Genomic DNA, 16,785 nt, shown 5'->3' on the forward strand with positions numbered 1-16,785 from the left:
TATCACAAGCCCACACATGTGGATACACAATAGGCAGAACATATTTAAATAAGTATAAGGATATAAGTTCATTTTCCAGATTCAACTGGAGGGTAGGTTTTTGGCAAAAAGCTTCCTGCACAGCTTGACTGTGTCCAGGAAACCCCTACAAGCAGTAGCACACGAGTGGTGCAGGAAATCTTCAACAGACACATATAGAATAGTCACATTCAATAAAGAGAAACATTCACTATTTATGCATACAGAGTCTAATAATCTTTGCACAAAATTTGAACAGTAAAATCGAAATGCTGAAATGGTCACACTTATGTTCAGAAATAATAAAAGTAATAACCAAGCAAACATGCAGCATCTACTAGCAAAGACATAAAATCACATTTCAAAACATAAAATCACATTTCAACAAAATATTTCCGCAGCTCAGCTTTGGTATACCCTTTTAGAACATGGGGCAGGTTATAAGACAACATTTGCAATTTATAATTAGCGCGAAAACATGGTATAATCTATGTATTAATAGGTCTTGTGAGTATGTTAGCACGACGCATGTCCAAAGATGCCAGAGTAGAATAAAAATCGGCAGTGGATGCCATTGAGAAATAAATTTTTTGTAACAACTTAAAGTTATACAAATGATTGACGCGGACAATGTTATGTGCTTCAAAAGCACATTTGGAGGTAGTTGTATTATCAACATTAGCGATTATTCGAACAATTTTCTTTTGCAATACGAGAACCTTATTTATGTTTGTTTTGGTCATTGTGGCCCATACTAAACTGCAGTAGTTAAGGCGAGAATGTACATGGCTTCACTTTGCTGTAAGTAATTTGAGACAACAGCTGTCTTCCAATAATGGGGCTCACTGCTGTGAACTTATAGCATAATGCCCTCCAATGTCACATTTTCACATGAAATCTACAGAATGTTTCTATTATACATGAATGAAATGCAAGCTGTGATTCTATGGGGGAATAGCACTGAGCTAATGCCTACTAAACAATTTGCGTAAGTGTGAATGACAGCATCATTAACAGAACTACCCTGCTGCTTTGCAAGGAATCACTCCATCTCAGTAACATCAAAAGCGGGTTGCGCGCATCACAGAGATGAGACAAAGTTCCAAATAAGGGCCAGAATTATGTAGTATTGTTTATTGATCAAATAATGCTCACTATGTTCTGTCAAGTTAACAATGCCACAGAAAACAGCTAATTATAATGGCCGCCGGCAACTCAGTGCTGTGACATACCACGTCTAGCAACTGCCTCATAACACATGATCCTTATGTAATACTCTAATGGCACTTTCCTTTTGCAGCAAGCAGTTAAAGTACTAAAGTACTGCAATGCACTTGCAAAGCAGAGTTATTTCCCCATAGTGGAATCAAGACCACATAATAATAAGGACACCACAGGTACAGCATAGAAGAAGTGTATTCTGCAGTACTGTATAAGCGCTGAAGCTTCCTTCTTGGTACTGCTGAGTGATTTTCATGCTGCCTAGTTCCTGTTTCGTGCTCTCACAAAGATTGTGGAATGATCAACACATTGCGACTAGAGTCGCTAAAGTTATACATTCACATTCATTGGAACCACTTTATTTGTCTAACCCTTTAATGACCACGCATATAAATACAAAACAAATTATTTTCCTAAATGTGCAAAAGACATTGAGAATAAGCATAATCAACAAAAATAAAGGATATTTTGTAGAAACTCCTTTATAGTATAGGGGAAGAAGTGGGCTTCTCCCCAAGCGACATATGGCTGCGTTTGGAATCTATACAGAGAGCTCTTTGCATTGTGTGTCTGAGGTCACTACAACAGATCTTGCACTGGTCTGTCTCCCCTGACCGTGCTTTCCAAAGAAAACGAGTCCCATGTCTATTTTTCCCATCCTGTGTTTCTGCTCTAAACCGACAAATGACACTAGCTGCCAGTCATTCAGTGTTGGCTCAATACATTTAACAAGAAACTTCTTACTCAATGCCGAAAATCAGCAAGAAAAATTATAATTTTTTGGTATGCTGTATGCAGAACTCATCAATGAAAGGTTAAAACAACTGAAGTGTCAGAGCAGCATAGCCACACAATTTTCGCTACATCTTAGCATGTATATCAATATACATTACAGTATGAATGCTGTATTACTAGTCTATAAATGCACCTACCACTACATCTTGAACTAATGTTTCACTCTAGGTTCAAGGTGGCGATGCGATATGATATTTTGGTTCTTTGATCGCCTACAAAATCTCTGGTGACAGCATTGCAGATATAGTTGCTATAGCTGGATTGCATGTTTGCATTTTTTAAAGAAAAAATGTAAATGAAACGAACAAGTACATCAAGAGAAGCAACTAAATGTTTCAACTAAGCCACATAACAAAGAAAGGAGAGTCAGTTTATCTAGTGAAATATGCATGCAAACTTGCAGCTGATCACCCGTCTTCAAAATCCAGATTTTGAGCATGTGTCACAATTTCGCTTGCCTTTCTTGCTTTCACTTCTGCATCGACTTCAGGGCATCCTGGTGGCATTCACTTTCGCATGTTTTTGTACTTGTTTCTTAGGCACATATACCATGAGAACTGGAATGAAATGAAAGCAATTGACTTTACATACCTAATCAACAGTTCAATGACTGCAATCAAAGCAGAAAGCTGGGCTAGTTGGTGTGTCATGATTATTCAAAAGAATCATGATTATTCAAAATATTCTCGTCGTCCTCTGTCTTTGTCCCTGCTACTTTGCGCTATTCTTTTGAATAATCAGTTCAATGACTTCCAGTTTTCAGGTTTTGAAAAACTGCAAACACAGTACAGTTAAACGTGGAGTTGCCCTGACCTTAGCTTGCTTTTTGCACTGTTTCCTTCATGTTGCAGAATGTACCAAGTGAGTTGTTTTAGCGCACCTTCCAACACAATATCTGAGAATTACTTTCAGTATTGGTGTTGGTCAAAACGGCTACAGGTACAAAAATATATTATTTAACCAAATACATATTTAGCTGAGCATGCAATTAATTTTACAAGAGGTGGCCATATGCATGCCAGGTGCAGAGGTGCTGTTGATATCTTCATATTTAGTTAAGCTGCAAAGCTTTAAAACCACCAAATCTCTACTCAATCACAAGCACACAGACCTGAACAGCTGCAAGCAAGGATGGCCATAAACTTTACAAAGTACTAAGAAAGCCTTTGGCAGCATGCTTAATGTAAAAAAAATTATGGGGCTTTATGCGCCAAAACCATGATCTGATTAAGAGGCATGACGTAGTGGGGCACTCCGGAAATTCGGATCACCTGGGGTTCTTTAACATACACCTACATTTAAGTACACGGGTGTTTCTGCATTATGCCCCCATCGAAATGCGGCTGCCTTGGCCTGGATACGCTTAACATCTAAAAGTGCAAAAGAAATAAAAAAAAGTTATAAGAAAATGCTCTTACATGGCCAAGGTGCAATGTGTCCCTCAGTGCTGGGTACTGGTTTACGAGGCTCCTTGCAGCAACATTGCACAATTTATTTGGGTACCTGATGTTTAAAAAAGCATGCATCAACCTTCGACATCAAACAATACACAAGAAACAATATGCAACAGTACTGAAGCGCAACCATTTCCATGAAATAATATCAAACAGTTGAACCGTGAGTCATCAGATGGGAGAATTTAAGCAAACTGCACCATGAAAGCATTAGGTGCGTGACAAGACCGAGGTCAGAGAATTGATCAGATGGATTTGACACAGGACAGGGGTAACACTTAATCCTTTTGTCCTGCAATAGCCAAGATAAACAGATAATCATGACCAGAGTTTACAAACTCTTAAAATACTTTCACCAAACAAGATGTTATAAAAGGTTTTAATTAATATTTCAAATTAGCTTATTACTAAAACATGCACACAAGGGAAAATTAGCCATGAATACAAACTTGAAGGAGCATCTCCTATAAGAATTTACAAGGGCAGCTTATTAAGCTAGTTGTTGATCCATTATCATGAGTGTACAGTGCAAAGGTTAAACGAGGACGTAGACACAAGCACTGACTACCAATGGAGGTTTTATTGCTGAATACACACAATAGTGATACAGCTATCTGAAAAATAACTACTAAAAAGGAGAACAAAGCAGACCATCAAGAGGCACACGAAGAAATGTAGAGTTGCGTAAAAAATGCTCGCTGTAGGTTTGACTTCCCAGAAACTTGAGCTCTCTTTCTGATAACGCAATGGATGGCTTGCTGATGCATGCACTCTGCTCCCATGCCAATTGTGCTACTTCAAGTATGATATGGGTAAGACCATCCCTGTGCTTGTGAATAACTGACATTCTTTCAAACAAAGGAGTGCAGCCACGCATGCTAGTATGATGTGCCAAAAAAACTTTCTCTGTCATTGCGCACATTATATGCATGTTCGCACAACCTCTCATGAAGGCATCTGGCAGTCTGCCCCATGACAAGCGCCGCATGAAAGAGAAATTTTGTGCACAACCTTTTATGTGGACTCAACATGCCACATCTTGCGCTTGACGTTGCAGATACCTTTCTGACTGCCTTATCAGAAAAAGAGCTAAAGTTTTTTTGGAAGTCACGTGGACGGCCTGTATTTGTGATGCAATCATATTTTTTTTGTATCTCAATTTCCAGCGTAGTTCATTTTTTGCCCACTCGACTGCTTTTCTTGTTCTATCTTCAGAAGTTAATGTTTTTCAGATAGCTCTTTCACTTGCTTGTGTAAATTCGGCACATCGAATAATAACATCTCAGTTGACAGTCGGCACTTCTGTCTATGTACCGTTTACCTTTGTGGTGTACACTACCTATAAGAACTGTAACCAGCAGCTAAAGAAGCTTTATTCAACGCGTCATTCTAGCGCCCTCGCCCACTCATTAACCCAAGACTCATGGCAAGGAAACCACGGAGGATATTGCTCCATTGAAGCATGACATAAATTATGACTGAGTGTTAACCTTTCTGTAGCTTTCATGACTTTTTTGTGAAGGAAAAGGAATGGAAGTAGAAGAAATGCTGCTGGTGGTAACCGAACCCCCATATTTCACATGAAACACGCAGCACTGTACCAATTCATCTAGCCACAACTGTCTTTCCATCCAATTCACTTGGTATTTGTATACCCGCATAAAATGTAGCGCTGCTAGTGTCAGGGTTCGTGTTGTTAGCCAGAATAAAGAAAATGGGGTCAGGGCTGCAATGTCGACATTGCCATTGAATATTTAAATCTCGAGGTCATGAGTGAACTGTAATCCAGAACTAGTCAACGATGTATCAGTGATAAAAACATTTCGAACCAACAATGCTATATACACTGCTAAACACTTAAAAAGGCACTACACAATTTGGACATTGTTCACTGCCCCAATGCAAAGCTTTAGGAAAACAATTTTTTTTCCCTCGGTTATCGAGCGTTTTCAAGGGGAACTATGCAGCAACTAAGTTATAATCATGAATTAGACAACAAAAACTTCTTTTGATTATAGACACCTCCCACTTGCCTTAGTGACATAACCGCATAAGAATGGAGGGTAATACGCTTTCTAATTAACATTGTGCTTACCATGCATATTGCAATACAAGGTTGGGAAAAATACACGACTGAACATAATTGGGACATTTACTGTGGAATGAATTCTCATTAAGTACAATCTATCCCAACTTTATTTACATCTGGCATAGGTTGGCAAACTGATGCATGAGTCGACTCACTCAGACTGATCTCGAAAGTGAGTCTCAGTGAGTCCGACTGAGACGAATTTCTGTAGGTCTTAGCCCGATGAACCCAGCTGAATAGAATTTTTGTGAGTGTGTTCTCATTATTTTGCTGACCAATGCATCCAGGTAATTGTTGTGACTTACATTGTCTGAGATGACGAATTGTAGGCAATCCATTCAATTTTCTTTTGAAGATTGTCAGGCACGCCTCCTGCTGTAATATTTCAGAGGTGTGCAGCAACGTCAATGGGCATCAGAGGCAGTGTGTACGTTGACAATTCCTTGCACTGTCCTTTGACTGCATTCTCCGCATGTCCAACCGCACTACCAGACAGCCTTAAAAAGAGAAGTATTCATTGAAATCAACAACAAAATCCAGTGCTAGAAAAACAAAAGATGTGGTATCACAGACTATCACTCCACATGTTCAAATTTACCTACTATATAGTTAGTGACGCGCTAAGAATACAGGAAGGGCTCTTGATAAATATGGGCACATTTGCCATGGCAAATGGAGCCCATTGCTTTTCAAGGATAATGATGTACGAACAGCAAAAATCACTGACTGAGACAACTGACTCGTTACAGCATGAATGGGCTGTTAAAACGAAATTTAAAGAGGAATTTTATCACCCCCTATACAGATACCTCCTTACCAACACACCATGATCCCTCTCCCCCTTTTCGCATTGGTACCATGCACAAGGAAGGTGCATTATTGGTCCCTTCACAGACATTGGTACCATGAGCAAAAAGCTCCCCCACCAAGGTGAAATAGGCAACCATAGTGACGCACCTGCAAACATTCCTTCTGAGGAAAACTTGTTGCTAGCTACATCGTCTACAGGGGTATTGCTTTGTGAAGGACAAATACTGGGCCATAGAGTGCCAAGTCCAGACTAGCATTGTCTTGGGGCCAGAAACAGAGAACAAAAGCAGGTCAGATAAAGGCCAAGGATGATTTGATAGAACAAAAATATACTAGAAGATCCTGGTTCTCAAATACACAAACTAGACCGCTTGTGTTTATCCAAACATTATTAACTCCCTATCACATTTCTGGTGGCTAATGAATTAATATTTCAATGAACGTATTTTTTCTGATAACTTCTTGGTGCCTTTGCTTATAAGCTTTTTTTGTGAAACATGGCTATTATTTCAAACAGGAAGTCAAATTTTCCCTCAGGATTACATAAATCTGAGCTACTGCGATAGATACAAATGTCAAGGTCAGATAAGACTTTGAAAGGTGATATGGAAGGATTGAGGAGTCACAAACATGATTGTGCTTCTTAAGCTCTTCATATATCATCAGTTATATGTGGGCTGTCTAGACTGCACAAAATTTAAAAAAAATATTTTGCAGCTTTTTGTTTTATGTTTTCATAAATACACCTCATTTGTCATATCTATTAGTAGCAGAGCATTCCAATATTTAACAAGGACAGTGGTATGCTACAAAAGTGGAACTAGGACTATATAGATACATAAAGATATTAGGGGGAAAAAACGTTTTATTTTTACATAGTGGAATTGCCCCTATGGCATGCATTTATTTGTTTACGAAATTCTCATGAGCTTATTCCCCAAAGTTAAGACACAACCAGGGGCAGAAAAAAGCTTTAGGACAGGAATGAGTGTCACTTGCTACTACTTTACTGAAAGCAAACAGGTTCATATTTATAGGTGAAGGTGGCCATGTGCGCACATATGTTTCCACACAATACTCAAACAAGTTTGCCCATTATTATTCAGTCATACAGTGCAGAAACTATCGTTCAATTCAGTTCAAGCCACAGATGTATCACTGGCATAGACGTCACATTTCATGTTGATGAAACAGGCCTCCATTAATTCTCATGCAGACAATCTTTGCTTTTACCAAGAATGCGGATATGGAAAAGATATGGCTCACGCGTGCGGTAATTGCAGTGCATAGGCAAATGTGCATTAATCTTATTCCTGGCAGACAGCTCATGTTCCCTTGCCAAATCGTTGGTGCAACAGCCTGTCTGGCTGATATGGACCTTGCCGCAATTAAGTGGAATTTCGTACACCATACCGACTGCGCAAGTCACATATGGCCTTGTATGATTTTTACCACAAAGGGTCAGCTTCTGTTGGTCTGAGGTGCGTGGGCACAGGACAGTAAGCTTCCGTGGACCCAAGAAAATAATAGGTACTTTGTACCTGCTGGCCACTTTCTTTAAATCGTGGGCCACTTCATGCATGTATGGAACAACATGCAGCCTTTTCTCCACTAGTGGCTTGGCAAGGGGCATCCAAGCGTTCTTTTTGGCTGTGACGCTCGCCTCTTTAAATCATGGGTTTGCGGAACTGCAATATTTCTATGTCAGCTATTAATGAGCCAATTTGAAAATTTCTGCAGTAGAATGCTCCCAAGAGGGCACCTAACAACTTCCAGCATATAATTAAATTAGCTATGTGGCCTGGTGAAGGGCTCTTTAAAGTACTGCTCAAATACCGGTATTATAGCTTTCCAGCATACGACAGGTTTTAATGTTATACAGAGTTATAGCATGAGTACAGATTAAATAAGATCGGGTGCATACGGCTTTTTTTGTGCCTCTGATGCTTCGGAGTGGCTTGGGGAGACAACCAAGTTAATCAATGCTCCATCACACACCGTCGTGCTTTCACCCATGTCGACGTAGCACTGCAACCGGTCGTTGGAAGATCTGAAAGCACACCCAGATGGTTTATCAATAGTTTTGCACATTAGAAGTGAAGCTGTGGACATTGAACAGGCATTGATTAATTAAACAGCCTTTCTTTATGGTTGCTGTACTGTCCCAAACAGGTTTGTTATTTAGAGCCATCACAGCACAGCACAGCACTATTCCTGCTGCCCATATGTGATCTAAGTACAGGACGCATTAAGCTAACAAGGCTAAGCTTATTTATGCAATGTCAGCAACCATCAATGTATAAGAACAGATGATTTCACAAAGATAGACCCATATTGCTGATTGCCCAGGGTTTTCATAGTCCTATTGCTGAACATGCCAGCAATTTTTTTTCCTCAGTTGGTTCAATTTAACTTCATTGCTGCGTGAATGTTGCAGCGCAAAAATGACGACAAAGATTGAACAGGCAAACAACAAGTCCGTTTTCCTCGCCTTGCCTGTTTTATTAGTTAAACGTTGCAGAAGTTTGCAGAATATGGCATACTGCGACCAGTTATGCTAACTAAAGCACCATTACATTGACTGAAGCTGTTACTACTCCCTCTCCTACCAGAGATAGGGAAGCGATTGCACACCTGACCTCAATATCAGTAGTAAACCAACTGCACAAGTTTTCAGAAGATGGAAGTCCTGAAAAGGCTAGTTTCCTTGCGGCTTCTCGACACGCCAATAATTATAGTTGAGCAACGTTGTGTTCGTACGGGCAAGTATGCACTACACTTCTCAATTTAAGGTCAAGTGCATTGGCTGCGACGACACAAAAATATTAGTAGTTGGCAGCACAGTGAAGTGACACAGAGCAATTTCGTAACACTCGATCTGCCAGTTCAACGCGCGGCAACCGAACAGTTATTAATTGTGCTCGACATTTCCGCTACGCATACTGTTGCTACTTTGCCCATATGAACCAAACAATGACCAAATCCTCTTTGCGCTCCATAACGCGCAGTACATTTACGCTCACCTGTATTAGAAGATCTTTGCCTGTCATCAGGTACACGAACCCTCCCGTCCGCAGGCTTTCGTGAAGGTCGGCGAGTTTCCGGGCGCCTGTGAGCTTCACGATTTTCTTTGATGGCCCCTGCGAAACGAGGCAAGCCGCTTCTTCCGCACCAGTCGGCGAGCGTTCAGTTTAAGCCGGATCGGACGACATGCTGCCACCGTTGTCACGTTTCATAGGCGCAACGCAAGCAAGAGGCAAACCGCTCCTTCCGTACCAGTTGGCGAGCGTTCAGTTGAAGGCGGATCGGACGCCATACTGCCACCGCTGTGAGGTACAGGCGCACCGCAAGCATGAGGCAAACCGCTCCTTCCGCATCAGTCGGCGAGCGTTCAGTTGAAGGCGGATCGGACGACATGCTGCCACCGCTGTCGGATTTCACAGGCGTAACGCAAGCAAGAGAGGAATGCCACTCGCGTTTAGATACTCGTTCACCGCCGTAGATTGCAAGGTACCGTCAGAGCCATTGCCGCGCTTCTCAGAAAGTGTCTGCGTTCACCCGGTCGACGGAACGCAGGCGTTAGGTTCACCCAAACGTCACGTCCGGGATGTCGCATTCATTCTTTGTTTTTCGCGTCCGTGATGTCATATCCGTCTTTGGTTTTGGCGGCAGAATGGCAAGCTCAAAGGTGAGCTACGGTCAAACAACTGGACAAAGATGTGGATCGTTTATTTTTTGGGGCTTGTGCTAGCGTAAGCTATCGTAAGTACTTCACTTTTTCATTCGATGTGCCTCTACTATGCAAACCTACGCTTTCGGCTGCCTGATACTTCATTTCCATGTTCCTTACCAGCTTATTTTCCTTGTGACGCATCCCGCGGACCGCCGCACCGATCAGCCAGTGCTACAGTGTACTAGCGCCGAGAACGCATATTAGACGACACTGTTTATCTTAGGTTCCTTCAAACTTGTAAGAGCCTTTTTCACAATCACTTAAACGTAACATTACCTGGTTAACGGTGCTGCTACACGGCAGAATGTGTAAATGGCAGATGACCCAAGTGCGGCATGTGCGCGCACTTGTTTAGAGAAAATAAGGAGTATTCATCATTTATCTCGCAATGTAAACGCACATTCCTGACACATGGTTCAGGTCTGCCGTCCGCCGACTAAGGGCGGTAGTGAATGAAGTCGCTAAATGGGTGGTTTGCGGCGTCATTAAACGCGCGGGAAAAAGCGTTCGTTTACATAGTAATATGAGCCTTTACATAGCAATATAGCTGCGCTGTCAACAGCCATTCTCTGGTAACCTTTCTCCGCAGCGTAACGCTCGAGTGCTCTGTGCAGATGTGACAAAGGTTGTGTGTGCGGTCGGTATTTGTGATTTTCTAGAAAGAAGCTTCATTACAAAGTGCATCATCAGGCTGCGTGGTCGTCCATTCTACTAGAGCGGGACAATCAATAAACGATACAAGCATGGACATACACATGCTGTTGCCAAATAACCCTTAAGGTGGGTCCATTTAATACTGGTGATTTAATCGTGGATGAAGACTGGGATGTTCTCTTTATGTGCTTGCTTCAAAGTAGGATAAATCGTAACTTGGCCAACAAATTTTACTAGTGTTATAAGGTTTTGTGAGAAAGGGTGTTGTGTATGGCTTTGTAACGAGTCATTGTGTCCCATCGCACGTGTATATCCCGGCTGGAAGTTATGTTCATGTGCTCAAGAGTGCTTCAGGAACCCTCTGAGCACTTGCACGTTGATATTACAGCCACTTGTGAATTCTGGTCCTATGTAAGCATTAAGGGGTTTTAGCACTCATCTTAGTGATAACCTTAGACCATAATTCTATAGTGTATATTGTTAACTGACAAGCTGGGTCTGGTAAGTTTTACATCTTGACACTAAGAACCTGTGGCATGATGAGTTTGCGCAAAAGAACAGTGCAGGTGCCATCATATATACATTCATTGTCATTCACGCACACTATTGGAGGGACTCCAATCTACATTAAGTACAGCGCAATCGGCGCCAGTACCAGTGGTCGCTCAATGTGTGGTTTGGAATTTACGCCAGTGCAATAATCAGTACCATCTTCAATCACGCACTGACTGGACAGCGTTATGTGAACGAAATCCTTGAAGGAGTGGTTGATGAGTTTCTCAGCGAAGTCCCGCTGTCACATCTTCCACTTCTGCTGTATCAGCAAGATGGGCCACCTGCATGCAGCAGCAGCCGAGCACGAAACTGGTTGGGTGCTACTTTTCAAATAGATTGGAAGGCACGAGTCTGTAAAGAGGCCGGCTAGGTCACCTGACATCTCCGTTAAGTTTCTTTCTTTGGGGTTATGTGAAAGATTGTGCCGGACGTCAGCTTAGACGGACGTCACATTAGTTCAAGGTAAGGATAACGGATGTCTGCCATAGAATTCCGGCATCGGTCATCAAGCAAGCCACTAAAGGTGTGATAAAATAGACAGTACTGCGTAGCTGCAAAAGGAGACCTATTTGAACACGTCCTCTAGGCTGATGTTCAACGCAGCTTACGAATTAATAGATAGTAAGAGCACAGTTTTTTTTTGTCTGTATGTGTGTGTGTGTGGGTGTGTGTGTGTGTGTGTGTGTGTGTGTGTGCGCCGACATTCTGATTGCCAGTTCGGCTCATAGAAGTGGTATATTTAATTTCGTGAACGCATTGGTTTTGCCTTTTCTCTACAAGTTGGTCGCTTTCCAGTGTGTTTATTTCGCTTTTATTTGTTGACACGAACCTGTTTTTGCAGCACGTGTACACTTTCATGAAAAATAAAACGCTCACTTTATATTGGCTTTGGTCCGAAGCAAGTTTCTGGTGCGAAATATAACTTCGCCCGCACTCTTTCGATGCGGTGCGAGCAAAGTCTGGATTTTGAAACATTCTGTGCCTATTACATTGCTCTTCACATTTCGTGTGTGGTCAGAGCTGCACTTTGGCTGCGTTATCAAGCTGCTTTTGTTATCATTTATCAGTCGGCCTTGAGAGAGGGATAAGTGTGACGTAGAGAGAAAGGAGAAGCTGCGAAACCTGCTGTTGGGGCTCCTTCCATACCATTATCAAGGTGGTGCGCTGTCTCTTCGGGTTTGCGATAGGCAATGCAGTTACTTTTAATCAGCTTATTTGAGGGCACTGCTTTATGATGCGGGTGAGAGTTCACTCACATGGTATTTTTCATAGTTCGTGAGGTTATTTTCCAGTCGGTAAAATTGTACGCAATTAGTATGTCGCTGAAAACACTGCAGTTAGATGTCATTTTGGGATGCCAACAAATGCCTCATTGACACTTTGAAAATTATGAGAGTACTTCTCGACTTAGATAATTGTAATTACCAAATTAAATCTCAGTAACGAAAGAATTACTGGCTACTACTCCACTTTACTGGAAACAATATGCACTAGGTTTTCTTAGAGTAACGGAACTGTTTTTTTTTAAATCTTAGTGCATGATAGCTGTGGAACACTCTCTCTCTTCGTCCCTATACCCCGTTTTCCAGTGGAGGGTAGAAAAACGGACATGCGTCTGGCTAACCTCTCTGCCTTTCCTCTCTGCTATCTCTCTCTCTCTCTATAATTCACTCAGTAACCATAATGAGGCCAAGCCAGATTCACTCGAAATCAGAATCAACAGCAGTCATGTGCGGCAGCACTTATGCTCGGACTAGCAGAAAAAAAAAGAGGCTGCAGTTTTGCAGAAAGGCGAAGCAGTGTTAGTGATAGCCAAGTATGCGACAATTACACGAAGGAAGATTACACCAGCAAGGGGACTCAGGCTGTGAAATTGAACTGTCTCCTACTATGAGGTCTTGTATATACTTAGCGCCATTACTTCAGTGCTCAAGTCTTCGAGGTCAAACGAAGTTTCTTGAAGTGCAAGAAATATATATATATATGTGTATCGTAAGGAACCGATTTATTCCAGCCAAGCTCGGACTACTACCTCGAGGATTAAACTGTGCTGCTAGTGATGATATATGCAGATGAAAAAGATGTGCAGATGATGAAGTTGAAAGTCAGGCATGTGTTGTGCCCATGCTAATTTTCTCTCGCTGTGGAAGCGGCCGCCTGGCTGCGCGTAAGTACTATAAAATGCGTCAAGTATTTGGTTTTAAGCGGGAGACATGCACTATCTCTGTGCCACAGCAACGGGAATCGGGTGGCGTTCTAACAAGCGAGACATGGTAATTGACAGGTGATGTCTGCTCAACGACCGCGGAAAGTCGAATAAAACACCAGAAATTTTTTGCATAAGCCAGGAACGCACACAGGAGTCCAAAGAACTTCGTCACCAGGAGAAAAAGTCACAGGACAGTGGGTCGAGTCGTAACGAAACTTGCGAGCGTCCTGGGAGACGCCTGTGTTAAGCGGGGCGAGGCGACTGCACTCCGCGAGGCGAGACACAAACTGTTCCAAGAAAGGAACTGATGGGGGTACAGGAGTCGAAAGGAATGATACATCAGGAATGAAACTTGGTGAACAGCCATAGATGAAGAAAAAATGTTAAAAGCCAGTAGTACGTTGCGTAGCCATGTTACAGGCGAATGTCATGAACGGCAGGATTGCATCCCCGTTCGTGTGGCCAGGGCGGATGTACATCGCAATCATGTCAGAGAGGGTATGGTGAAAACACTCCGTCAAGCTGTTGGTCTGCGGATGGTAACTGGAAGTCGTCTTGCGAATTGTGTTAGAGGCGCACAGAACTTCGGTAAAGATTGAAGAGAGGAAGACTGCTGCGGTCACTGAGGAGAACGCGCGGAGCGCTGCGGTGTAAGATAATGTTGTGTAGAAAGAAATCGGCGACTTCAGCAGCAGTCTTGGATTGTAGAGATGCTGTCTCCGCATAGCGTGTTGGATGGTCTATGGCCGTTATAATCCAACGATTGCCATGTAAGGTCGTGGGAAGAGGACCGTACAAGTCTATTCCAAGTACTTCAAAAGGCGAAGCGGGACAAGGCAGAGGTTGTAAAGAGCCAGAAGGAGCTGTTGGTCGTTTGCGGCTTTGACAATGAACGCAGGGTGCAACATACTTCGCAACGGCTGAAGATGGGCCAGGCCAGGAGCAGCGACTTCATATTCTGTTGTAAGTCTTGTGGTAGCCTAGATGACCAGTCGTCGCATGATCGTGAAAGGCTTCAAGCACCTCACATTGCAGAGGACATGGTATGACCGCGACCCATTTGTTGCCATCGATGTGATAAATGTTGCGATGTAAAACCTCATTGTGCGGCTTGAATTGATTAAGTTGTCGACGAAGTCAGGCGTTTGGAGGTGACGAAGAATCTTCCATGCGTTGGAGAATAGTTCAGCAGTATGGGTCGATGCGTTGGTGGGACACAAGGACAGATGAGCTGTCGTGTCTTAGCCATTCGAGGGTTACAATGGGTAAAGCCGATGAAGAGGACTCAGGACGTACACAATCACGGAGAGGTTATGGTGACTCGTCATGATTCTTCAGAGGGTAGCAAGAGAGAGAGCATTGGTGTCTTGATGCTTCTTTGCAGCCCTGTAGGTGACATTGAAATCGTACTCCTGTAGGTGAAGCACACAGCAACCCAGGTGACCTGATAAATTCTTTAGCAATGAAAGCCAGCACAGTGTGTTATGGTCGGTAACGACTGTGAAATGGCGGCCATGAAGATATGGGCGAAATTTTTGCATTGCCCAACAGCAAGGCACTCCTGCTTGGTTATGGTGTAGTAATTCTCTGCACTGGTTAGTGCACGACTAGCATAAGTAATTACTCGTTCGCGGAATGTGTTGTCACATTGCAGTAGAATGGCACCGAGACTGACTGCTAGCGTCGGTGTGAAAGATGGTGGGCGCGGTCGGATCAAAGTGGCACAGTACTGGGTCTGACGTCAGGGCATGTTGCAAAAGCAGGAAAGCATGTTCACATTCGTCGGATGAAACAAAGGGCGCATTACTGGCGAGGAGTTGATGGAGCGGGGACGTAAGCGTAGCGAAGTTGCATATGAAGTGCCGGAAGAAGCAAGTCCAAGAAAACTGTGCATGTCTTTTTGACGCAGTGGACACAAAATTCGAGGATGGCAGTAAGCTTCTCGGGGTCCGGTCGAATACCTTCTTTGCTGACTATGTGCCCCAGAACTTTGATGGCCTTGCTGGCGAAACTGCATTTGTGTGTGTGTGTGTGTGTGTGTGTGTGTGTGTGTGCGCGCGCGCGCGCGCGCATGCGTGTGTTGAGCTGCAAGCCAGCATTTGCAAGAGAGGCAAGGACTTCATCAAGACGTTGCAAATGTTGCGAGAACATGGTTGAAAACACAATGTCGTCGAGATAGCACAGACAGGTTTTCCATTTCAAGCCACACAAGACTTATCGATCATGCGTTCGAATGTGGCAGGCACATTGCAGAGTCCAAAAGGCATCACACTGAACTCGTAGAGCCCATTAGGGGTAGCAAATGTCGTTTTTTCTTTGTCGGATTTGGACATCGGTATTTGCCAGTAGCCTGGTCTAAAGTCAAGGCTAGAAAATTATTCAGCACCGTGGAGTGAATCTAGTGCATCATCCATCCGTGACACGGGGTAAACATCTTTGCGCACGATTTTGTTCAGAGCACCGTAATAGACGCAAGAACACACTGAGCTGTCTTCGTGACAATTGCAACGACATGAGTGTCAACAGCTCAAGTGACAGTTGATCCACGAGGCAACAGTTGTGGTTCGAGAGTTTGGTTTATTGCAGTAAGCAATGCAGACCCCTCAGAGAAGCGAATAAGGCCAGGGGTAATCAGAATTGCTCGAGATAGGGTATGGTCATAGGGTAGAATGAGTACGCCGCCATCCACAATGTTACAGGAGTTGACACCTATAATCTCTTCTCTAGGTGGCCAAAGAACGTAATCGGAAGAGGTGATGAGACGAATGCGTTCTTCGTGGTTAGGAAAAGAATTGCCAGTGGCATCCAGTTGTGTGAGGCGCTGACGACAAGAGATAGAAGCAGACGCCAAGGAAGTCCCACCCCAAGATGAGTTCATGGGTCACTCACGAAATACCGCAAAAACAATGTGGTGAAGAATTTAGTCTATGGACACACGAACAGTACACGGTGCGATTGGACGAATAATAACGTTGGCTGCTGCACAAAGAGAAAGGCCGGAGTAAGGCAATTCTTGTGTTTTATAGAGTCCCGAACAGTCACATGGCAATAATCGCCAAGCGTCTTGTAACATGGAGCCACCTCAGAATTGCACCAAACAAAGATGATAGATGCAGCCAGTCTTGCCAGATAACTACATTTTGACTATTCTGTATTGTTTGCATTTATTGTGCAAAAGGAATTCTCGCAGAGAGTTTTATCTTCAGTGGCCTTCAGTTGACGTCATCTGCTACAACTAGCACATAAG

The 16,785-nt window shown here is 43.0% G+C and overlaps 2 long non-coding RNA genes across 2 annotated transcripts; one reads left to right on the forward strand and one right to left on the reverse strand.

The window, feature by feature from the left end:
• Positions 1-1,555: 1,555 nt before the first annotated feature.
• LOC126540266 (uncharacterized) lies at positions 1,556-8,758 on the reverse strand. Its single transcript, XR_008614470.2, has 4 exons — positions 8,312-8,758; positions 5,883-6,074; positions 3,453-3,537; positions 1,556-2,591 (listed from the first exon to the last, which is right to left on the reverse strand). It is a non-coding gene; the product is annotated as an uncharacterized lncRNA (long non-coding RNA).
• A 1,303-nt stretch (positions 8,759-10,061) lies between these two features.
• On the forward strand, positions 10,062-16,779 carry LOC140216198 (uncharacterized). The gene is made up of 3 exons (XR_011892887.1): positions 10,062-10,149; positions 10,780-10,900; positions 16,266-16,779. It is a non-coding gene; the product is annotated as an uncharacterized lncRNA (long non-coding RNA).
• Positions 16,780-16,785: the final 6 nt, after the last annotated feature.

Source organism: Dermacentor andersoni, chromosome 2 (genome assembly GCF_023375885.2).
Source record: "Dermacentor andersoni chromosome 2, qqDerAnde1_hic_scaffold, whole genome shotgun sequence".
Classification (NCBI taxonomy): domain Eukaryota; kingdom Metazoa; phylum Arthropoda; class Arachnida; order Ixodida; family Ixodidae; genus Dermacentor; species Dermacentor andersoni.